Source organism: Haemaphysalis longicornis, unplaced genomic scaffold (genome assembly GCF_048455015.1).
Source record: "Haemaphysalis longicornis isolate Haplotype H1 unplaced genomic scaffold, Haemaphysalis longicornis Haplotype H1 scaffold_10, whole genome shotgun sequence".
Classification (NCBI taxonomy): domain Eukaryota; kingdom Metazoa; phylum Arthropoda; class Arachnida; order Ixodida; family Ixodidae; genus Haemaphysalis; species Haemaphysalis longicornis.
Genome location: NW_027526204.1, coordinates 126,464,906 through 126,486,865, shown reverse-complemented (window position 1 = coordinate 126,486,865; position 21,960 = coordinate 126,464,906). Strand labels below are relative to the sequence as shown.

General features: G+C 45.3%; 1 protein-coding gene across 1 annotated transcript in view; it reads left to right on the top strand.

The window, feature by feature from the left end:
- The first annotated feature begins 2,025 nt into the window (after positions 1-2,025).
- The window catches only part of LOC144159271 (beta-1,3-galactosyltransferase 1-like), a 129,320-nt gene continuing 109,385 nt past the window's right edge, over positions 2,026-21,960 (top strand). The window contains exon 1 of the mRNA XM_077690655.1: positions 2,026-2,152. The gene's annotated coding sequence lies outside the window, so the exon portion shown is untranslated. The remainder of the gene's footprint in view (positions 2,153-21,960) is intronic.

Genomic DNA, 21,960 nt, shown 5'->3' with positions numbered 1-21,960 from the left:
CGGGCCTGGCCGATCCTCTATGGCAAACGGATCGGGCCGCATTATTCCCAAACACGTGTAATTTGCGACTCGGCCCGCCTTGTAAGCGCATCACGTCGGAGCCTTGCGCCACGCCACCGCTAATTAATCAAGCACCGTAAGAGCGCTGGCAACGGGTCGTTAGCACCCGACTTGTGCGCCAGGAATCCTGCAGGTTCACTCTGGCTTCTTCTTTCACTGCTGGGGCTATTTTGTCAGCATTACCTTCTAATCTCGTACAGGGGAACTTTGTTAAGCCGTGTTTGACGGGCAGGCAGAAATACTGCGTGCGCGTACAAAACGGTGTAGTACGGCGCAACGGGTTAAAAGGAAGCGTTGGTTATGCGGCTTTGGAGGGAGTTTTCAACCAAGCGACTTAGTGAGCATAGGCTGCGGTTCAAGGACAGTCATGGGATTAAGATTCTCCACAATGCGCTCAATTGACCAAATCCAAGTCTCCAACGATAAACGTTCGGCGAATGACACCGTCGAGCCCACGGTATAACCGCTTTTCAAATGGAGGCGGAAAGCGCAAACGCCCCTGTGTCGAGATTTCGGCGCACGTTAAAGATCCCCAGGTGGTCAGAATTGATCCGGATCCCTCCACCACGGCGGGCCTCGAACCCCATGGGTATTGTCATCATGTTAAAACCCCAAAATTCAATTTCCCTCAAATGTTTGGTCGGCATTGTGGCGTCACGCAAGGCAACGAGGGCGTTCTGGAATGTGCAGTGCTCTAGGCGTTTCGGGTGAAATGCTAGGCACGTGGCTTTCATCGCCAAATTTGGTTCACTGAAGACTATAAGATGGTCACATGTGTGCGTTTGCACGAAACGGAAAATCGGAATTCCTTAAAAGTGTATCTTACAGCGGAGTTACTCTGTTTGTAAGTTTACCACGATGATTGCCACGGAGAAATGACTGGACCATTTCAAAAATACACTTCAATACAGCTCGGTGTTAGGCTACTTGGTTTCTTATCATGTTTAAACGTAGTGCGCTGAAGTTAACCCGGGAGATCAGAAAAAAAAAGAAAGCACGGGGTTCCCCGTATCAACTGTTGCGTTTGTACCCTTTTTTCTGTGTTTGTCTTGTGAACTTCAACACTATACATTTGAAATACCAAAAATGAAGCTGGTGATTTTTGACCACTGATGCGTTCCCAACAGAAAAAGAAGTCAAAAGCAAAGAAAGACAGTGCAGTATTCGTTTAGGAAAAGGCTAAAAAAGAGTTTAGGTTGCCCTTTTTGTTGTGCCGAAGCTTTCCTAGGCCAATTCATAAACAATAGTACTGTCAGAATAACATGAAACCCTAGTGATCGGAAGCACGTAAATACGTCAAAAAAGTTTAGCTACCAGATTTATATAAATTTCAAAGCTGCACATAAAAAAGATATCGTCTTTAGTATTTTTTGCAGACCTTATTCATATGCTAAACTTTTGACGCTCCCAACGTGTCCAAGAAAGTAAAAAAAATGTTTTTTATCCCTGAATTTCCTTTCAGTTTTCAATTTTTCGCACGTTTTTCCCGGCTACAAAAAGCAAAACACAACTTTGCCAGGGCTACTGTCTTCACTAACCTGTCCTAAATGAATTAATCCAAACTACTCTCTGGTTTTAAATCTTGAATGTGTTTCACCATACTGCAAAAAAACCAAAGCCCCGTCACTTGGAGAGCAAACTCCTCTGCTAGCTTGACCCAAGTACTGACAGCCAGAAGCCACGTACAGCTGAACTGAACGCCGGAAGCTCTCCCGGCTTATCCCCGTCAAGAAATAATCCGGCTAAAAGTCTCCACCAGGCCCGGCGCAGAGTTTGCCGGCGCAACAACTTGGGATCGCAAGCGCCAAGCCTTGCGCCGGAGAGACGTAGACGAGAGCAAACGAGAACGACGACGCCAGCAGACGACCGTAGCAGACAGCGGAGCAGACGATTGAGACGCGCGCGTACGTTAGGCGCCGAACGATGGCGCTGGCGCTTGAATTATCGGACTTCGTTTTTTCTCCTTTCGCCGAGTCCAATGCACGGCGCTCCGTGCCTAGGGCCGCGTCAGTGCGGTGTGCTTGGTCGCGAACGAAAGGGCTCGCAGGTGACGTCCCCGCCTGTTGCCGCGCGCTAAGGACGCCTCCGACCGGTGAGTGGTACGTTGTCTCCTTGCACTCGCTCTCGCATGGCACGCGCACGCATCGCCGCGGCTGAAATCGAAAGTTATACGTGCTCACCGTCCCGTCCAGATGGTGTCGTTCTCTAGGGGCGCCTGCAAAAAAAAAAGCAATTAGGTATTAACGCAAGCTCACATATATACCGAACTGGTATTAGAGCTCTCACTGGAGACCGCCGAAAAAGTGTAAGTAAAAACTTTATCCGGTGCCCATAAATGGTAATTTCCCGGCTACCATAACAAGGATGAGCTAATTTTCACGTTGTAAACAGTCCTGGGGTGCTGTTGAGATTTAAATACATGTGCGGCAGCTGTGACAGTAGGTTGTACACGCACTAAGACACTTACAGAGTAAAAACTTAAACGTTGAATGCCAGCCGGAAGGACCCTGTACAGTAATGGAGTAATGAAATGCGGACGCGAAATAATGCAACGGAAGTTCCGGAACGCACAAATAGCACAATTGCTTTCAATACAAATCGCATTGCTGTATTGCTCCGCAAGAGTAATGAAGTTTGGGAAATGGGAATTTCCCAATACACCACACCCGCGCCATCGCGTGTCTTCGCGAACCATATTCTTCAACTTCGCGTGTTCTACTTCATTATTGCGTGCTCCCTTTTATTTCTCCATGCCTGTACATACCGCCGCATGTAGTCAGTAAGAAAACAGAGCGTGTGAACTCCTTCACTGAAAGAAAAGCTTACTGCGCAGTTCGCATTTAAGCTGTAATTGCTGCCCGAACATGCCGCACTCCACTGTGAGGTATGCGGTGCTTTGGGAAAAGCGTGCACTCGGAACAGGCGCAACTTAGACCATTATTCAAACATGCGCGCGTACTGTCAACGAGTGCAGCCAGCGTGCCTGCCTGTTCGCTCTGTCCCCCCTTCACTGCCCCCCCCAAGGTTTTGTCATTCCCTTAGCTGTTGTCGTCTGAAGGGCAAACTCGTGACGCATGAAATGATGACACCTTAGGAAAGTTGAGTGCAGTGTTTTTCAGCGGCGTGTCGGGTTTGTTCCTCTGAAGGCCATCCGTACTACGCGTTTACGCTGGCCTCTCTGAGCTCGACTTACGTGCGTGCAACTTGCGTTGTTGTCACAATTGGACATCACTTTGTGCGAGGAGATATCTTTTTTCCCCTGTAAACTCAGAACGCTCGGACTCCCAAGGTCGCATCACAGCAGTCAAGTTGGCAGCGATAACAACTTGCCGCTTTCTTTAAGATGCATGGAAGCATGAAGAAAGCCAAGCAATAAAGTTCCACCTCTCTCTATGAGCTGTTCGCAATCACGACGTCAGCCACAGGTGTTATCGCAAGGTACAAAGAAGATGCACTATTGTCTGGTATTGTTAAACAAGCTGAACATATTTTGCGCTCTCCTCGGGTTGAATGCGTTCATTTGGAATGTGGAAGCTTTCTTCGAGGCCACTTTTTTAGCAGACAACATCCAGGCTACAAAGAAGAGAGAAAGCGAGAAATGAAAAAAGATTGTTGTAACGAATTGTTTGAGATACGGAGCTGTTACTCATAAAGTGGGCAGTAAACTCAGCTCCGGTGTAGCCCGTCAAAAAAGCCATGTGTTCAGGGCTGCAGCTCATATAGGAAATACTACTTAATCGCCCATACCCCGCTATCCTTCTACTCCAAGGGTAATGAACAATGGACAGTTAAGAGCTACACACACGGTACTAAAGCCATGTGTGATAGGCAAAGCTTGACAATGCTACAGATCTCTCTCACAGCAACCTCAACAACAGAACAACTGTCACATCAATCGAGTCACCGCATTCGGGGCAAGGACATCATTAGTGGTCGTAATAGGCTGTTTCTGCTTTAAGGAAACCAAATTAAACAGCGAGTTGATCGAAATAACAGCTACCGATGTCCATTGACTGTTTTGTTTCATATTGTTTGCCCACTAATTCCGCTGGCTCCAAAGGATTGGTTTCCACAGCATCTTCAGAGCATATAAATACGTTACGACTTAAAACACAAGTAACTGCTTCTGGCACAGTATTGATCGATTGATTGTAGGGTTTAAAGCGCCGACGCAACACAGGTGATAAGGCGCACCGTAGTGGAGGTCTCCGGATTAATTTTGACTCCGTGGGGATCTTTAACGTGCGCCGAAACTCGTACTCATGGGCGTTTTTGCTTTGTGCCTCCACCAGAAAAGTGTCCGCCTCGGCAGGGTATCGAACCCGCGACCTCGTGCTCAGCAGCGCAACGCCTTAGCCATTGAGCCACCGCAGCGGATCTTTGGCACAGTACTTTGTGGATTCAAGTAGTTGTAAAAGCAATAAATACAAGATAATAAATGCTATTTCATTTTTGCGGTGATCCGAGTCGTGTTTTCGATGTTTTTTTTAAATATTCCGTTGAATCATTGTCATCATATTTAAATAACACAACCACCGCAGAATAAACTCGGACGACTGCTCTAAACCTATACCAATATTTCTTTCGCTAGTTGAAAGTGATGTCGTTTAACCATTGTGTAGGTAATTGTATCTGACAGTAACTACTTGAGCCTTCAATTGTCAATCGGACAATCAATTTCTCAATTGGAAACCATTCCCAGCTTTCCGCGCTCACATAAAAATCAATGACTAGCAAAAGAAAACAACTATTACGAAAAATTCTTTCCCTACCTCCGCGGTAGTTCTTACGGTTTAGCTCGGACGAGTAACGAGAAATCAGATTAAAAACGTGCTCGTCACCCTCAGACCATGGGTCAGATCAACGAATTGTTGCTTAAAATGGCTTCCGCGTTACGTACTGCACACATACCTTTCCCAGCGATAACCAAGCGGTTTAAAGTTATAACTACAGTGGTACCTTCAAACGTTTATGGTTTTGTCACGCATAAAATGTTGTCGCAAACACGTTTTTTTTTTTTGTTGTTCTTGTTGTTTTATAAACTAAGCCATGAGTACGAAAAATGCTTTATAATACATTAGAATCTTGTTAAGACGAACTCAAAAAGACCGTGAAAATATGTTCGTATTATAAGAAATTTGCCTTAAACAGCTTTTTTTTTTACATTGTGACCGTCACAAACGAGCAAAAATGTTGTTCATCCTAACCGAGTTCGTCTTAACGGGAGTCCGCTGTATTTTCTTCCAGAGAAATTTTTTTAAGTAAAACATTTTGGAACCTAACTTTAGGAGAGATGTGAGCTCATTTTAAGGAACATTTTTTGAAAGAACACTTCCCTAAATCATTCCTCGAAACATCTACGTTTTGTGTTTAGAAATGAGGCCACGAGTACAGAAGATGGCGTTAGATATTCTTAGGGACAATTTCGGTTGACCTAAACATTTCTTGTAGCTGGACTTTACGAAAAATGTCAACTCCATTAAAAGAACACATTCTGAAAACATACCCCCAAAATACCCGCCGCGGCAGCTCAGTGGCTAACGCTTTCTACTGCCGAGCGAAAAGACGCGGGTTCCCTCCTGGCCGCGGTGGCTGGTTTTCGGATAAAGCGAACAGCGGAAACGCCCGTGTGTCGAGATTTCGGTGCGCGTCAAACGTCCCCGGGTGATCAATATAATTCGGAGCCACGATCCACTGCGGCGCACCTCATAGCCGCGATGCGGCTTCAACGCGTTAAAAAAAAAAAAAAAAAAAAAAAAAAAACTCCCGGAATAATTCTGTGATAGTGTTCACTCGTTAAAGCGTACATAATTAAATGTTATACCCCGAAAGCACGCATTTCGTAACACACGTGGTCGTGTGATTGGTTTTATTGCAGCCTTCACTCTTGTTTCTAACCGGATTGCCGAACTACCTTTCCTTTCTTCTAACATGTCCGATTTCAGGCAATGTTTGAATCCAATATCTGCAAGGCGTCGTTTTAGGGGATAGGGAACTGGGTGTTTTTACGAACCAGGCGCAGTTGTAATGACGTAGCTGACGGTTGCGTGATATATAAGGCTTTCTGAATGAAATTTTCAGTTAAAGGTCCTGGAATGGCACATAAAACTAATATAATCTCACTGAGTTTCATGGAAGAGCGAAAGGGGGGTTCGGAAGCTTGAACATTATTTTCAATAAGGCTGATATTTTTTTTTGCGAGGAAGAAAAGTTGCTGATTCACTTGTTTCTCTTGTATGTTCTTCAGAGCTTTCATTCGCTTTCGACTTATTCTTGGATTTATGTATGCTTCGTTCAATTACTACCCAGTCAGTGTAAGGCGGTGCGTCAAACATCATCCGTCGCCATTTTCCCCTCCTTTTTCTCTCTTTCTCTCTGTCTCTTGCTCTCTCTCTCTCTTCTCATCTAGCCAAAACGCATTGCTTTGACAACCCCCCCCCCCCCCGGCTCAAGCAAATCAGCCCTGGGTGCTAGATTGAATTTGGCTACCTTTCATAATAAGTAAAACTAGTATTGAACAATACAATGACAGTACAACATTTTCGAAAAAAATCGCATTTTAAAGCAGTGCCAGAACGAACAGACAAGAGCGATAAAAAAAGCAAAGCGTTTACACCCGTGGCCTGCAGCGAGCCTACACTTTATTTTTCCTTTACGATCGCCATAAAAGCTCGTTAACTCGAATTCCGTTAGTTCGTTGCTTTTTATTAATCCTAAACAAATCGCTTATGTCGTCCATTTATTTTCACGGGCTAATCTCGAGAACGTTTTGGGGCGTGCCTCGAACAATTAGAAACATCCCCTCTGGTAGTCTGATAAGACGTCATTAGTCGGAGCTCCATTCAAACCAGGCATCGAAGCGCGAGCTTGATAATTAGCCAGATGTCCGTTTTTGAACGTTACCGTCACGAAGCCAGCTGAATTTGCGATAGTTCGAAAAGACGGAAGGAAATATATTAACGGGAAGTTAACCTTTAGCTCACGATACAATGCATCTCCCTCTGTCATCTTCCCTCCCGGTTTTCGCAGGTCTCTGACATAGCCTCGAGTTTGACCATTTGTTTCGCTCGTACGTGTTCGGTCGTGAGACGTATCCAGTGCCTTGGAAGTACTTTCCAAGAGACATTTGATGCGTAATAGATTTAAGCAACCATTTCAACAATTAAAAACCGATTTATATTCCTATATTCAAATATACATAAATCCATGTGTCCAGAAGGAGGAGAAGGCCAATAACTAAATGGAGGTACGAAGTAAGAAAATTCGGAGGCAAACAATGGACTCGGGCGATATTCCTTTTCATGATGGGTGCAGACACACCACTTGCGGTGTGATGAACAAACGATGAATAAATGTGGTAATATGTGGCGTCCCGCCTCTAAACCTACCTAAAAGGCACCAAACCACATTTGTTTCCGAAAATAATGGGAAAAATTGGGCTAATACAACACATTAAAATAAAAAAGACGAAATCCCACACTAACGCATAAGACTTGAAGGTACAGAAGCTGAACGCACTCTTCATGATTATCACGCAGGTATAGGTCAATGAATCAATCAATCAATCAATCAATCAATCAATCAATCAATCAATCAATCAATCAATCAATCAATCAATCAATCAACCAATAATTCTGTTTATTTGACATCGACACACTTACAGATGGTGGGAGCACGGACAAAAAGCCAACAAAAGCAGCTTGGCGGGATCCGTGCTTCTTAATATACAGGTCATGTAAAAATATACATTGAAATTGTTGCGCAGACTGCACATGCATAAAAGTACACGATTGCAGCCGATTTGCTCCTTTTTCGCGGCCGCAACGACCTTTACTTCATCACTGTTGCTGTACGTGTGAGCTTCCTTTAGTTTTTTAGAAGTGCTAATCATGGGACAGCACCTTGGAGAGGTGTACGCTATTACGCGTCTTTCTCGTTCTAAGCAAGTGTTGCAACAATTACGGCGAACGCTGGAGTTTTTTTGCCAGTCTTGGCCAATCCCTCTAATTGAGTATGCTAGGCTTGACAAACGTGCGCCGGGGACAATTCCCGGACGCCGTGAGGCACTCACCGACCAGCGCTCGGCAATGCCTCGGTTTTTTAAACTGCCGGGAGGTCGCCGCCTCTTTGGCCAATCTCCATAAGTGGGTATGCTTGGGTTAAAAAAGTTTCGCTGGGGACGCTAGGCAGTCGTCGCAAGGCACGCAAATACGATCGCCGGGCATTTCCTTGGTTTTCTAAACCGCCAGGTGCTCAGCGCGAGGCGCGCAATCACCAGCACGTCATAACGTGCGCGCTCTCGGCAATTTCTTAGTATTTAAGTGCGGACACGAAAAATTAGGATTTGCTAAACAGCTTAGCTGTTAAACAATTCAGGGAAGCTTTCACTCATTCGCAACATTTGAATGGCGAAGCTGTTGTAAGTTATCCTTGACGGACACAATGTTGAGTTTTAGTATCGCTGTGGTGGTGTGGTCAACGTCTGAGGCATAGTAATTCAATAACCTTATGTTGAGCAAGGCTGGAGTGAGCTCATCGTTTTGGTGGACGTTTTTGTGCGCCACTCTGCAAGTGCGACTTAGCGTCTCTAACGGATGCGTTGCACGCCGAGCATCTGATAACGACGAAGACGATGATGTTGATGAGGATGATGATGATGATGGTGATAACTTCGTTTTGCCCAAAATTGCGAAAAGGAGTAAGGCGATGTGGGAGTGTTCCTGGATTTCCTCGATTGCAGCCTCCAGTCCTTGGGCGCACCTCCCGAAGCGTGGCCTCTTCTTTGGTCGTGCGAACTATTCGCGGCCGGGCCATGTGGAGTCAATGATTGCCTACAGCGGCTTCGACATTCACGTCGCGGTTCTCCTACGGTACAGGGCGCATGCGCACGACGGCAGAGGGACGAACAAACGAGGAGCGTACAGTATGACGTGTCTTTCTTCTTCCGAGCAAGTGTTGCCACGATACGGTGAACGCTGCAGTTTTCTTGTGGCCAATTCGGCAAAGCTCCGTAAGCAAGAATGCTTTGCTTGACGAACGTGCGCTCGAGCCGCTCGTGCACGAGCGCTCGGCCTTTTCTTGGTATTTATAACTGTCGACACCACACGCAAACGTTTCGTCAACAGCTACGAAATTTAAAAAAGAATAACGCATCTTGTACAAAAGTGTTCGCACCCCTGGTGCTCTAACCAGGGCGTTCGTTGCAAAACCCACAATTTTACCCCCAGAATATCGGAGCAGTTGTATAATAGAATAAAAGGGGTGTTCTAAGCCAAGCAGTAGACGATACTGGGTGTGCACTGGAGATATGTGGCATCTACCCACAGGGGGACGGAATTGTGCGTAGGTAGCGGTCAATGGGAGAGGCGTTGTCCTGGAGTGGGCCTAAGTAGTCTGACGATGAGCATTAGGATGATGATGGCACAAATGAACCCCCACCCCTCACCTTTTTTCACCAACTGTGTCCCTTCCAGTGCCTGTACTAAAAACTTTGTGTTACTCAAAACTTGCAATAGTCAAAGCTTTGTAGCTGAGTATGAGTAAAGTGAAAAGAGCGCTTTAATGGCACTGCTGCTGCATGTGCTACCTTTGGATTGAAATTTGTACTCATAATTTTAGCCCGTCGCACTATTTACTCCACTTTCCCCCTAAATGTGGCGATAATATTTAACAAAGTTTCCTCTACAGCTAGTTTTTCTTTTTTTCTTTTTTGTCTTCAGATTAGGCAACCACCACGTGCTGATACTTCAGTGAAGGATACCCATTGAAACATCCATAAAATCCCACAGTTTCAAATTCTTTCCCTTAGCCAACGGGTCCCCGTCGCATTTCAGAGCTCCCCGCCCTGCTCGTGTAGTGTGGCGGTGACAACCGTTTGACACCTTTTGTTTCCGTTGCACCGCGAAGCATGCCTTTGTCTCTATGTGGATCAAGGCCACCCGGCGATGAAGCAGCCTGGCCGTGTGGATCGCGGTCACAAAAGGTGCTCCGTGCAGGCTCTCGATGTAGCACGGAGATTGTAGCATGATTTCCCGTTCTTCTTGAGGCCTGCGTATACGGGCGCAATACGCAATCGAGCGATATACACCGACTGACAGCCTGGCTGCGGCAGATCGAAGTTGCTACTCCGACGGACTTCGACGCACTCCCGTGCTATGGGCGGCACGCTATACAATAGAGCAATGACGCATGCATCAAGTAAATTACCAGCGGGGAACGGAAAGGCAGGCATACACATCGGTATTACTCTATTCTTACACGCCCCTTAGTGGGCCTCGCTTCTTGCTTTTCAAAGGCGAAAGCGGTAAGTTCCCCCAATTGTGCGGAAAACCGTGGTTGTGGTTGGGGTTGCCCGGAGAACAAAACGGCCGCCGCTGTAAAGAGGAAACAAAAAACAAACGCCTGTGCGATTTGATGCGATTTGAGTCCGAGATCACCAAACGTCCTTCCCTTTATCGTTATTCTCATTTCACTGTACAGCCATTCTCAGGACGATATTTGGATCACGCCAGAGGCCGCGTTTTCCCTTAACAGGACCCAGCAACACTTTTAAAGACAATAGTCTTCTTGGGCTACTTAAACGCAGAAAATTTGGTCTGTCCATCTGTCTGTGTTGATTCAGCCACCCGGCCAAAGAAAGCCGGAAGCTGTGCAATAGTCTTATATACTCACTGACAAATCTGAACGTCTAAGTCCGGTGTTCATGTTCATACTTATAAACATTGCTGAACAATAAGTAAATATTGCGCCAATATAAGGCAGAAAATCAATACATTACTGATATTTGCAGTGTTCCTTTATAACAAAGTTCACAGATGCTTGGTTTTTGCGATAGCACAGAAAATACAAAATCAACTGCGAAAAACCATCACCTGCTGTTTCCCGCGCTATCTGGCGGCATTTTCAACAATCAAACGGCAACAGCAACTGATGGCTCCACTAGATATGTTCTACGTTCCGCTTGGAACGTTCGCGGACTAGGAAAACGTGGTTCCCTAAACGTTGTAGTAGGGTGCCTTGATTCACACATGTCTGCCGCAAGGCAGCGCTGGCATCGAGGTACCCGACTTGGAGCAGTAGAATGCGGTAAGTTCAAATTGACTTGAGCAAACCTCTAGCGTCTTATCTTGGGAGGAACGAGACGGGAGAGCAACAGCATGAAAGGTGAGCGCGAAAGAAAAGAGAGGCATTTACTTGCCAGGGCCGTCAGTCTACTGTCGACTTCCGTCGACATTTGCAACGAAAGGAGCAGATACGTGGCCAGTTTTTTCTACATTTATATCCTAAATGCTTGCAGAACGTCGTCAACACACTCCCTCTGTAACATATTTAAGAATCGCAAGGTACCCCGGCCAAAAATTACTGCTCTGTGCCCATCAGATAACTTGCTCAAAAGAATTTTCTCTCTTTTCCGGTCATGGCGTTCCTCGAGCGCGTCTGATTACGTCATTACAGCGGTGGAGCGGCTATTGACCGGCTTTCTTTCAGTTACAGCGATTAACGCAAAAGATGGCCGCTTCACAAAAATGCCACAAAAGCAAAGAAGAAATGGGAGGCGCATCGCCTGCGATCACCGAATCTCGCCGTGCCGCTCCTGTCTGGCGATAACTACAGCTTTCGCAGTGCTTCCAGGCGCGAAGAAAAAATTGGCAGCGTTTATCGGCAGTGTTGCAGAGTCTTTTTAATGGTTCATGTAAGGCTTCCACACTGAAAAAAACTCCGAAAGGGCGCTGCTGCCAGAGACTGAGATTGCGTTGGGGAAAGAGAGAGACATATAAAGATAAAGCAACAGTTGCTATAGACAATTTTGACTTTCATAGGGATCCAAGTGAAGTGCATGGCATGGATATGGACTCCGCATACCGTGTTCGCCCGATCCTAACAAGCCCGTAATTGTAACGCGCAGAAAAGCTTACGTGAAATGTTGCGAAAAAAATTCTTTTGATTGGATTGAATTGCATCCTTGGAGCATGCGAAGGATACGGAGATTTGAAGGTTGCTTTTTGTAAAGAAGAAGTGCGCGTTAGGATCATGCAAATACGGTGAGTCAAGGTGCCGGTCGTTTTCGCAGGAAGAGAAGCTAACTTTTAATGCCTGAGCATCCCTCACGTGTTACTTATCTGAGTAGGAGGAAAAAGTGGTGTCCGCAGGGAGCGCCACAAAGGGCCACGCCGATTGGCTGAGACGGATTTCATGGCGCTTGCCCCAGAAACCACACACAAAAAAAAAACACAATAAGGAGTGCGTTTATTAGATGCGACGCGGTTCGTTGGGCGCTTGTTTCAAGAAACAAAAGTGTGATAAAGTAACCGTGTGCGCATGCGCGGACTCACATGGAAAAGCGGAAGATTTGCATTCCGCACTCAGCGCGGACACGGCGTTCATGAGGACACTCAGTGACGCTCAGTTGAATAGTAATGTCTTCCCATTCAGATGTCGTAAGATTGGCTTCAGTCAGTATACTCGGAGTTTCTTTCAGTCTTTTTCAATTAAAGGCGCACATTATCCGGCCGCGGGGTCGTCTATGCAATCATTGAATCCCCCTGCCTCTGCAAACTTCAGAAGCCCTCGTGTTACAATTATTAAACGAATGAAAATTGAAGTAAAAGGTTTGGCGTTGCAGAAACGCGAAGCTCGCACGCGCTCATTAGGCAGCCTGCTTTCTTGACGACCTGGAAAAAAAAAAATACCGAGGGCAACGCCTGAACTCTCGCAACTTCTTGCAAACACGCGCGTACGTGCACCTGCCGCGAGAGGAGAGAAACGCACATCAATGAAAAACAAACAGAAATATATAAAAATAACCTATTGAAAACGCAAATGAGCGCTCGGATGGGTGGCTAATCATAATTATAGAGATAGCACAACAGGCGGTATTCCCCGTCCTTAATGGCGAGGTAGGCGGCGCGGCGGCGAGTTTCCGAAATGGAACAACGATGGTGCATGTGAAACGCTGAAAAAAGATAACTACATAACGAAAAAGGGATAACACGTACGCACTGTTCGAACCATCTTGCTCTACTAAAGACACTTTGAGAAGAAGACCAGAACAAAAAGCTCGGCCTTGGGGCGGTGGCTGAGTCAAAAGGAGCGGGAAAATTAAATGTAGGGACAAGGTACGCGACCGGGTCGAACGCATAAACTATGCAAAAAGGGAAGGATAAATGAAGCGAAGGCCTCGAGACGAAGCAGAAGCAAATCCCAGTATGACAAGGTTGAGTGGACACTCAAAGAAGACAGAAGACGGGCGGCAATGCAGGCTGCTCTTACGCCGCTCACCATCATGAGTAAATGAGAGCAGAGAGAAAAGGCGGCGACGAAAAGGCGCCGCGATTTATTTGATTTTTCATTTCTTGATATTCCTTTTTCCCGGCTTAAATTCGTCCTCACCTCGTCAACTCCCCGCTACTTCGCGGCCATTAGAAGACTATTAAGACCGTTACATGCAGGCGCGGTATCACCGGTGCCTCGTAGTTATCTGCATCGAAGCACGTCAGCGTACAGACCCGTTCTATCCGCGATTCTGACGAACAGCTTCATTGCCAGACTACCTCTCTCGTCGGATGTGTTGACCGGAATTCCAATTTCAATGTGTCGTCGTCGTCGCCGACGCGGCCGACGTCTCCCAATTTTAAAGTCCTGCACCGTTCGCGAACGTCGGACTGCGGAGCACGACTAATGCTGATGAACGGGCGTTGAGTTGAACGGGTCGCGCGTAACCACTCTAGAAAGAAGTTCGCACATGCGGTGGAGTGATAAATAGATAAAAAGAGGGGATAAATATCCAAATAATATTGCAGAGAGTTGTGTGCTTGTACGTATCGTTCTGACCAACCTGAATTTATTCTTGCCAGAATTTGTCTTTCGCGTATTGGCGTGTCATATACTTAGTTTCTAATGTGCAGTGTACACGTTTATCCCCCTTCACGACGATGTCATAAGTTCGCACGCGCGCGAAGTTTGCCTCGAGAAAGCTCTGACTTCCACCAAAACGTTGACGAATATAGCGAATATAGATTAGTGTGAGAAGGGTATGGTCGTTTTACCTAGTTTTTACGGCAACCCAAGCGCTAGTTTTTATTGTGAATATATATATATATATATATATATATATATATATATATATACAGGAAGAAAGGCCGGCAGTCTACAACGCCAAAGAAGGCATAGGGGAATGGTTCGAATATTTTTTACCGTTAGTGACGTTGCAATATTATTTATTATTATTAATTACGTGAGAAAGAAAGAAAGAAAAACACGCGCCCAGAGTGGGGACCGAACCCACGCCTTTCGATCCCCACTCTGGGCGCGTGTTTTTCTTTCTTTCTTTCTCACGTAATTAATAATAATAAATAATATTGCAACGTCACTAACGGTCCCCACTCTGGGCGCGTGTTTTTCTTTCTTTCTTTCTCACGTAATTAATAATAATAAATAATATTGCAACGTCACTAACGGTAAAAAATATTCGAACCATTCCCCTATGCCTTCTTTGGCGTTGTAGACTGCCGGCCTTTCTTCCTGTATTTTCTAACGAGCCCCTCATTTACAAACCCTATATATATATATATATATATATATATATATATATATATATGTATAAATACCCGCCGGGTGGGCATTTTTTCACCACTTTTTTTTCGACTCAAAAAATTCTTCATCTCTTTCTATGACCCACCACAGCCTCCCTTTTGCTTTCCGAGGTTTTCTTGACTGCCAACCTTTATTTTCTGTCTTATTTTACGGAGCCCCTCATTTCCCATTTTGTGATTCGCTATATATATATATATATATATATATATATATATATATATATATATATATATATATATATACCCGTGTGTATTTGTGTGTGTGTGTGTGTGTGTGTGTGTGTTGTGTGTGAGAGAGATAGAGAGAGCGTGTGCGTGTGAGCGTGTGAGATTACGTTTATACCTGGGTGCAGGCTTTTCGCTCAAACGACGGCTGGAATTTTCTTGTCTGGGCTTCCTTTGATTAACAATTTGCCCCTACGTTTTAGTTTTGCTTCATTCCAGCATTATCCGCGTGGCGTGTCCAAATATATTCCTTAATCCTAAGGAACCAACAAAAAGTGATGCGCTCGTTACACGCACGGCTTGTTGTACCACATACCACTTCGACTAGTGCGAGGCGCGTTATGGCCAGTTTCTTCTCGGTCCCATTACCGGTGTGAGTCGGCAGTGGCTGCGGGAGAGCGTAGAACACGGCCCGATCGATCAGATGCCGGGGACTGCGACTCAGTAACGCAGGGTGGCAAAAAGGCGACGAAAGAATGTCCGGCAGGCGGTCCCCATGATACTACACCTCTTCGAAAGCCCCGTTGCCAAGCGAATTGGATGCTCGCTGGTGGCCTGAGTAAGAAAAGCGAATGCGCGCGTAATCCGCCGGCACTATTCCACGCATTACATGAATCCTCTGTCAAGAATAGGAGAAAGAGGAAGATAAAACAGCGCCAGTTTTTTAAAGGACCCTGCAACAGCTTTTTCCAGTTTTCTTATATCCCCAATGCTTTCAGAACCTGGTCCCCAATCAAACTCAGTACTTATAATAAAGTTCCACAAAGGGCTCTATGGCCATCAGATAACCTTGAAACTAGCTCTGAAGAATCTCCCCTCTTTCCCGGTCTTGACGTTCTTTGAGCGCTCCAGTTACGTTATTGAAGTGGTGTAGCGGCTATTCTCCGACTCCATTTCGATTGAAGCAATGAACGCATTCGATAGCCACTTTAAAAAAATGCCACCAAACCAAAGCAGAAACGAACAGCGCATCTGCTGCTACGAGCAAACCACGCAGTGCCGCTCCGAGCTGGCGATGCCTGTAGCTTTCGCAGTGCTTCTAGACGCGAAGGAAAACAGTGAAAGCGTCTATGAACCGTGTTGCGGAGTCCATTTATTTTTTCTCACGAGCTTGACTGTGCAATTCAGGAAGGCTTACGACGTAAGCATCGGAAAGCACAGCAAATAAACACTTTTCTTAAAGCTGTACTGGGCAACTTTTTGTCTACTTTTGCGGAACCGTTGGGCAAAGTACCGCACAAAAGACTGAGTCCTAATGTAGTCCTTTGGGAGCACCAGCTTTTCCTACTCAGCGATTTATGCAACGAGCAATAAATGAAGCGCTATTTCTATTGCGCTACTGTCCGCGGCGCATTAGCACTCAAACCGGCTTAGCGAAAGTGGATTCGATGCTAAAAAAGCCGCGCACGTTTTAGTGGAGTTCCGCTTTCTCTTCTAGATATCGTGCACGTGTAGTAAAATAAAACTATTAAAAAGACACCGAACTTTAGAAGGAAAGAACAAATGAAATAAACGCTACTCGGGCAATTGCTGGACACTAGAAAATTGTGGCACAAAAAGCCGGCAATGCAGGGATTATAAGCGCACGGCAGGGACTCGTCGGGAATTCCAAATGACTTTCCTGGAACTACCTACTCCAACGGCATGCGTAGCGTAATGAGCCCATTTCAAGCTCGTATGTGCGCAATTTTTGAAGTATATTAAACGCCTGGTTATTGTGATTCAGGATGACGTGGATCAACAAAAATACCCCCAGGAAAAAAAAACACTTAAACGAAGGACCCAGGTCATCGCAGTTTTGGTACATTAACTTCCTAAGCATGTAGTATTGCAGTAGGCGGAACACAACCATAAACAAATGAGGGGCTTTAAATCTCATTTGAATTGACGTTACGTGTCTGATCATTTAAAAATTATGAAAAAAAAAATTCCAACAAACATCTTTTATCAGTGGAACCTTAAAACTCGTGAAGTTTCCTAAAGAAATTGGAGGGCCTTAACTCCGAAAAAAAGCTTATCTGTGGTGATTAGGCGATAACACAATAACGCTGCTGATTTATCGTAGCCATCGGAAATTTCTAGCCCTCCGATATGAATCTTATCAATCAATCAATCAATCAATCAATCAATCAATCAATCAATCAATCAATCAATCAATCAATCAATCAATCAATCAATCAATCAATCAATCAATCAATCAATCAATTTATTGAATTAATTTGTTATCCTTTAGTCAATCAATCATATATTAGAGGTGCTAGGAACAGTCAGAGGGCCCTTGCACTGACGAAATTAAAGGGGGGGAAGAAAAAACAAGCAAGCTACTATGCACAGATCTCGCAAATCAACGCTTCTGTTGCTAATAATAAACGTCACTGTTAGCACCACCACGATCATCCAACAACTATTCTGTCTCCACAAACCGCAAAAAATATGTACTGAGTGGCATAGGTTTACGCCAATATTCTTTTCTTTAGATTATTGTAGTGATCTTTGTAAAATGACACGTAGGGTGCCCTTCGTGCCCTGTCAGACCTTATAATGTTTAACGACCGTGAACGTGCGCACCATGCAATAACAACGACGGCGGTAGCATGGGAACACCCTGATAAATTAATGGACGGTTTCATTCGTGGTGACACCGGCAATTTGCGGTGACAGGTCTTGTTCCGCCTCTGAAACAATGCTAATGGTTCGTGAGAAAAAAAAAATGCGTTGCCTGTCCGCATAGCAGAACAGAATGCTAAAGAAACGTCAGGTTTTGATGGATCATTTTAGTATCCAAAACATTTTGTTGGCGAAAAGCGCGGCTAGACTTATTGAATTCCTCCTTCTCATTGTGTAAAATACAAATAAACGCCGACCGAATAAATACTGATCAAAGAAAAGTTTAAGATTAGAAATTAATTGCCTCATTTAGCTGCTACGACTGCTTATGTTGAGCCTTATCCGTTTCATGATTTTTCCAGCGAGTCCAAGAAGCCTCACATGCCTAAAAGAAACCGAATGGTTTCTTTAGCCCCGGTTTCTTTTAACCCAAAGGGAGAGAGGCAAATAAAAACTTTGATGCGCTGAAGAGGTCAGCCGGCAGCTAGCTTGGCTTGATGCTCGAGCTATCAATTCAGAAATGTGAATGTAGTTGTTACGTGCTCACCAACGCTTACTACGACGAATGCGCACTCATACAAGAGTGAAAGCGCTGGCAAGCGTTAACAAAATTTTGTACAATTTAGGTGCTAGAGGTTCACTCAGACTACCGGTAGATCTGTCATGTCCGTCGAAATTTCGCACGTACGGACGTTTTTGTATTTTCTTTCCCAAAAACAGTAATAAAAATCCTAGAGGAGGAGGAGGAAAAAACATTTATTGCTCCCATTGAATGGGAAGAAAGGAGCGCGGGATGGTTGTCGGTCACCCATGGTGGGGGGCGTCCCTAGTCCGGGATGCCATGGCCAGCTGCAGCTCGAATGGCCCTGGTCACCAGGCCACGCTGGTTTTCCAGGACATCGCTGCTCAGCAGGACCTCCCACTGCTCCTGTGTCGGTGCGATGACTTCAGGTAGTTCGGTGACGCCTTTACACTCCCACACCATACGGTACAGGGTGTTGGGCGTCCTAGAGCAGAAGTTGCAGTCGTAGCTGAAGAGCGTGGGGTGTATTTTGGATAGCTGTGTGGCGTGCGGAAATGAATTTGTCTGCAGTCTCCCGAATTGTGTGGCTTCTTCTTTGGTTAGCTTCGGGTGGGGTGGCGGGTATCGTCTTCTTGATAACCTGTAGTGTTCTAATATGTCTCTGCTGCGCTTGGGGATGGACGGGTGGTTGTCGGCAGTGTGGTGAGTGCCTATGAGGGTTGAAGCCCGGTGTGAGTGGCCTCGGGCTGCGGTATCTGCCGCTTCATTACCCTCTAAGGACTCGTGACCTGGTGTCCAAATGACATAAATGTCCAGTGGAGTTTTCCGTGCTTTTGAAGCCTTATGTAGTAGATCAAGTGCCATCGCTGAGATACGGCCCTTTTGAAAATTACGGCAGGCCGCTTGCGAGTCGGTGATGACGGTCACCCGGCCTTGGGTATCTGGTACTGTGGTGGTGGCAAGCACGACAGCTGTCTCCTCCGCTGAGTCGGTGTCATCTGTATTGACCGTTGCTGAGCACAACTCATCTCCTTTACTGCTTGTCACACTAACCGCGTACGCCCACTTTGTTCGTGCCGGGTACCTCGCAGCGTCGACGTATCTTGTTGAGCTGTCCTTGCTGTAGGCTTTTCGCAAGGCCTTGACCCTGGCTTCCCTTCGCCCCTTGTGGTGAACCGGGTGCATGTTGCGTGGGATGTTTTCAACCATGATGTATTCCCTCAAGGCATGCGGCATGCGTCGTTTTTGGTTTTTAGGTCCCACGCTTGGCTCGTAACCGAGGCGGTACAAGGTAGCTCGGCCGGTCGGGGTAAGCTTGAGTCGCTCCATTTGGCTGGCTTTATGCGCCTCGGTGAGTTCTTGCCATGTGTTGTGAATTCCTAACTGAAAAAGTTTCTCTGTGGAGGTCTTGGCTGGCAGTCCCAGTGCTAATTTGTAGATTTGACGAATTAAATTTCCAGTTTCTTTATTTCAGCAATTTTGAGCCCCAAGTAAGGGGTACCGTAGGTGATTCTGCTTATTACCAGGGCCTGTACCATTCTGATTGTGTCCTCTTCTTTCAACCCGTGTTTTTTGCTTGTTCCTCGCCTGAGAGCGTAAAAAATTTCGTGAACTTCCGCACCTGCCTTTTATTCTCACCTTTATAGGACGGTGTAAACGGAATGTGTTTACACATTTGGGGGGGGGGGGGGGCGGTCCTATTATTCCCCGGTCCCTTCTCTTCTATCATGTGGTTTCGTTGCTTCTATTGCAGGGGTTTTTTTTTTGTTTACACGCGTATGCTGAACTCTATGCTGAATGCCTCAGTAGCCTGATGGTCAGTCGACTTGAGCGAAAACTGCTCGGTCCCGCATCGGCTTTTGTCCATGACACCGAAGTTTGTCGACAAATGAGAGGCTAACAGCTTCGCTGTAAAAAAATGCATGCACATGCCGCCGTTTCGTAGGTGTTTTTAAGAGCTCTTTAACAATGATCACTGACTATATAGTTGACAAAGGTGATAAATTACCGATGTTTTGTTTCGGGAAGGTTTCCGTTTGTTTGAAACTGACAATTGCGTTATCTGACCATCTTCGAAAAGGTACTCGCTAAAGCCGGGGCAAATGCGCCCAACGTCAAATGTAAACCCGCTCGCCAAAGTTTGGTCCGACACGCAAAGCTCGGATCAGAGCGACAATTAGAGTCGGAGCCCGTCGTTTCAGACTTGAAAATGTAAACGACGTTGACGGGTGGACAGCGAGATTTCCCTGACTACACGGGAATTAGGGAAGATCTGTGCTGTTGCCCCGGTTTGGCCAACGCATGCCCCCCTCGGATTTCGGTGTGCGTAGGGCGTGCGAGTCGGCTAACTATATATGCTTAGCGATAGACTTGTGTTTTTTGGGCCGATTCATGCACGCCTGATGAATCCAGTCGCTCCGTGTGCGCCGCAAGACAGAAAAGCTAATGAGTTTTTTCCGAGCTCACTCTGAATTTCTCGTCGGCAATGTTGTTTTAATTTGTTTCATTTAGTTCCACGCCACGCAAAAGTAGGAAAAAGGCAATGAGTTTTACATCACACGTAGAATTGCACAGCGAGATTTTTCCTCAGACAACCGGAGAGACAGAGCGAGGATGAATATGTTAAAAAAAATCAAATAAACTTCAAGCTTCAGTGACTGGATACAATCTTTATTCAACAACAGGGTGTGTTCAGAAAAGGACAGCCAAAGTGGTGCTATAACCATTTTTTGTTTGAGATGAAACTATAATACTTCGTGGAACACTGCATCCTCATCATGAAACTGGCATTACTTATTACTGAGAAACGCTGTTGCTGGTATAGAAAAAGCATTTAGGACGGAATCGGGCACGACTACTTTCCACAATATATGGGGTGGCCACTTTGGTGACCTGTAAAACAAAGCGAACATTTTTATACCTTCGTAAATTCCTCCCCAGATATCTGCAAACCTTGCTGCGAGATTCAGAAAAATTGAACTTGTCATACTTGTAATTTTTGACAACATAAGTCTCTTTTACACATCGGCCTCAAGGCTAAGCTGTCTAGTTTTTCAGACTTTTTTACCAGCGGCTGCGGCTAAAGCTTCTCTTTCCAAGAACTAAAAAAAAATTACCAAAAAGATATTCAATTTACCATCCCCGGGAGCCTGAAACGCGGACACTTGAAAAGTCTGTTTTTTTTTGTTTTGTTTTTTAAGTTGGAACATGGCATGTTCAACGTAGAACGGAAATACACCCTTGATAGCGACGACAGCATGTCAAACATTCTCTGTACCGGCAGCGCGATTATTTGCTTGTAAATGTTAATTACTAATAATGTGCGATTAAGCAGCGTCACAAGCGTAAAATACGGGTTTCTGACACAGCTAAAGAAAGGCGACAACGAAATATTGTTAAAATTGCAACCTTATTCTGGTAGAAGACGCAAGCTGAAATTTCACAATTGTTTCAATGCCTTCCGCCACTAACAAGTCGTACAGTGGGTAACTATGCCTACTATAAGCAGTTTTCTGTATATCAGTCACTTTATTTCTTCTATAATCTGTAAAAATAGCCAATGAAGTTTTGCTTTTATTTACTGCGAACTGCTATTCAACTGTTGATCGGACTAAAAAAAAAATGTGTTGAATGGGACCTCATTTTTTTCAAGTTGAAAGAAAACTATAGCAATAAATTTTTTATCTTTCTAGCATACTCATTTATTTCGTGCATTTTGTGAAAATATCGCGAAAATTGATGAGCATTGCTTTTTTAAATTACGCCGATAGGTGGCCCTTTTTTACAGATTCGTATTTTCTGGCGCAATCTACACATCAGTAGTTTGAAAAGATTGCTTCCTAGAGCAATGAGTAGGTTACGAAGCATTCACCGGAACAAGTGTATAAGTCTCGACACCTTAGCCTTCAGGCGGACGTGACGAAAAAAAATTACAAGTGCCAATTTTGCGTGACA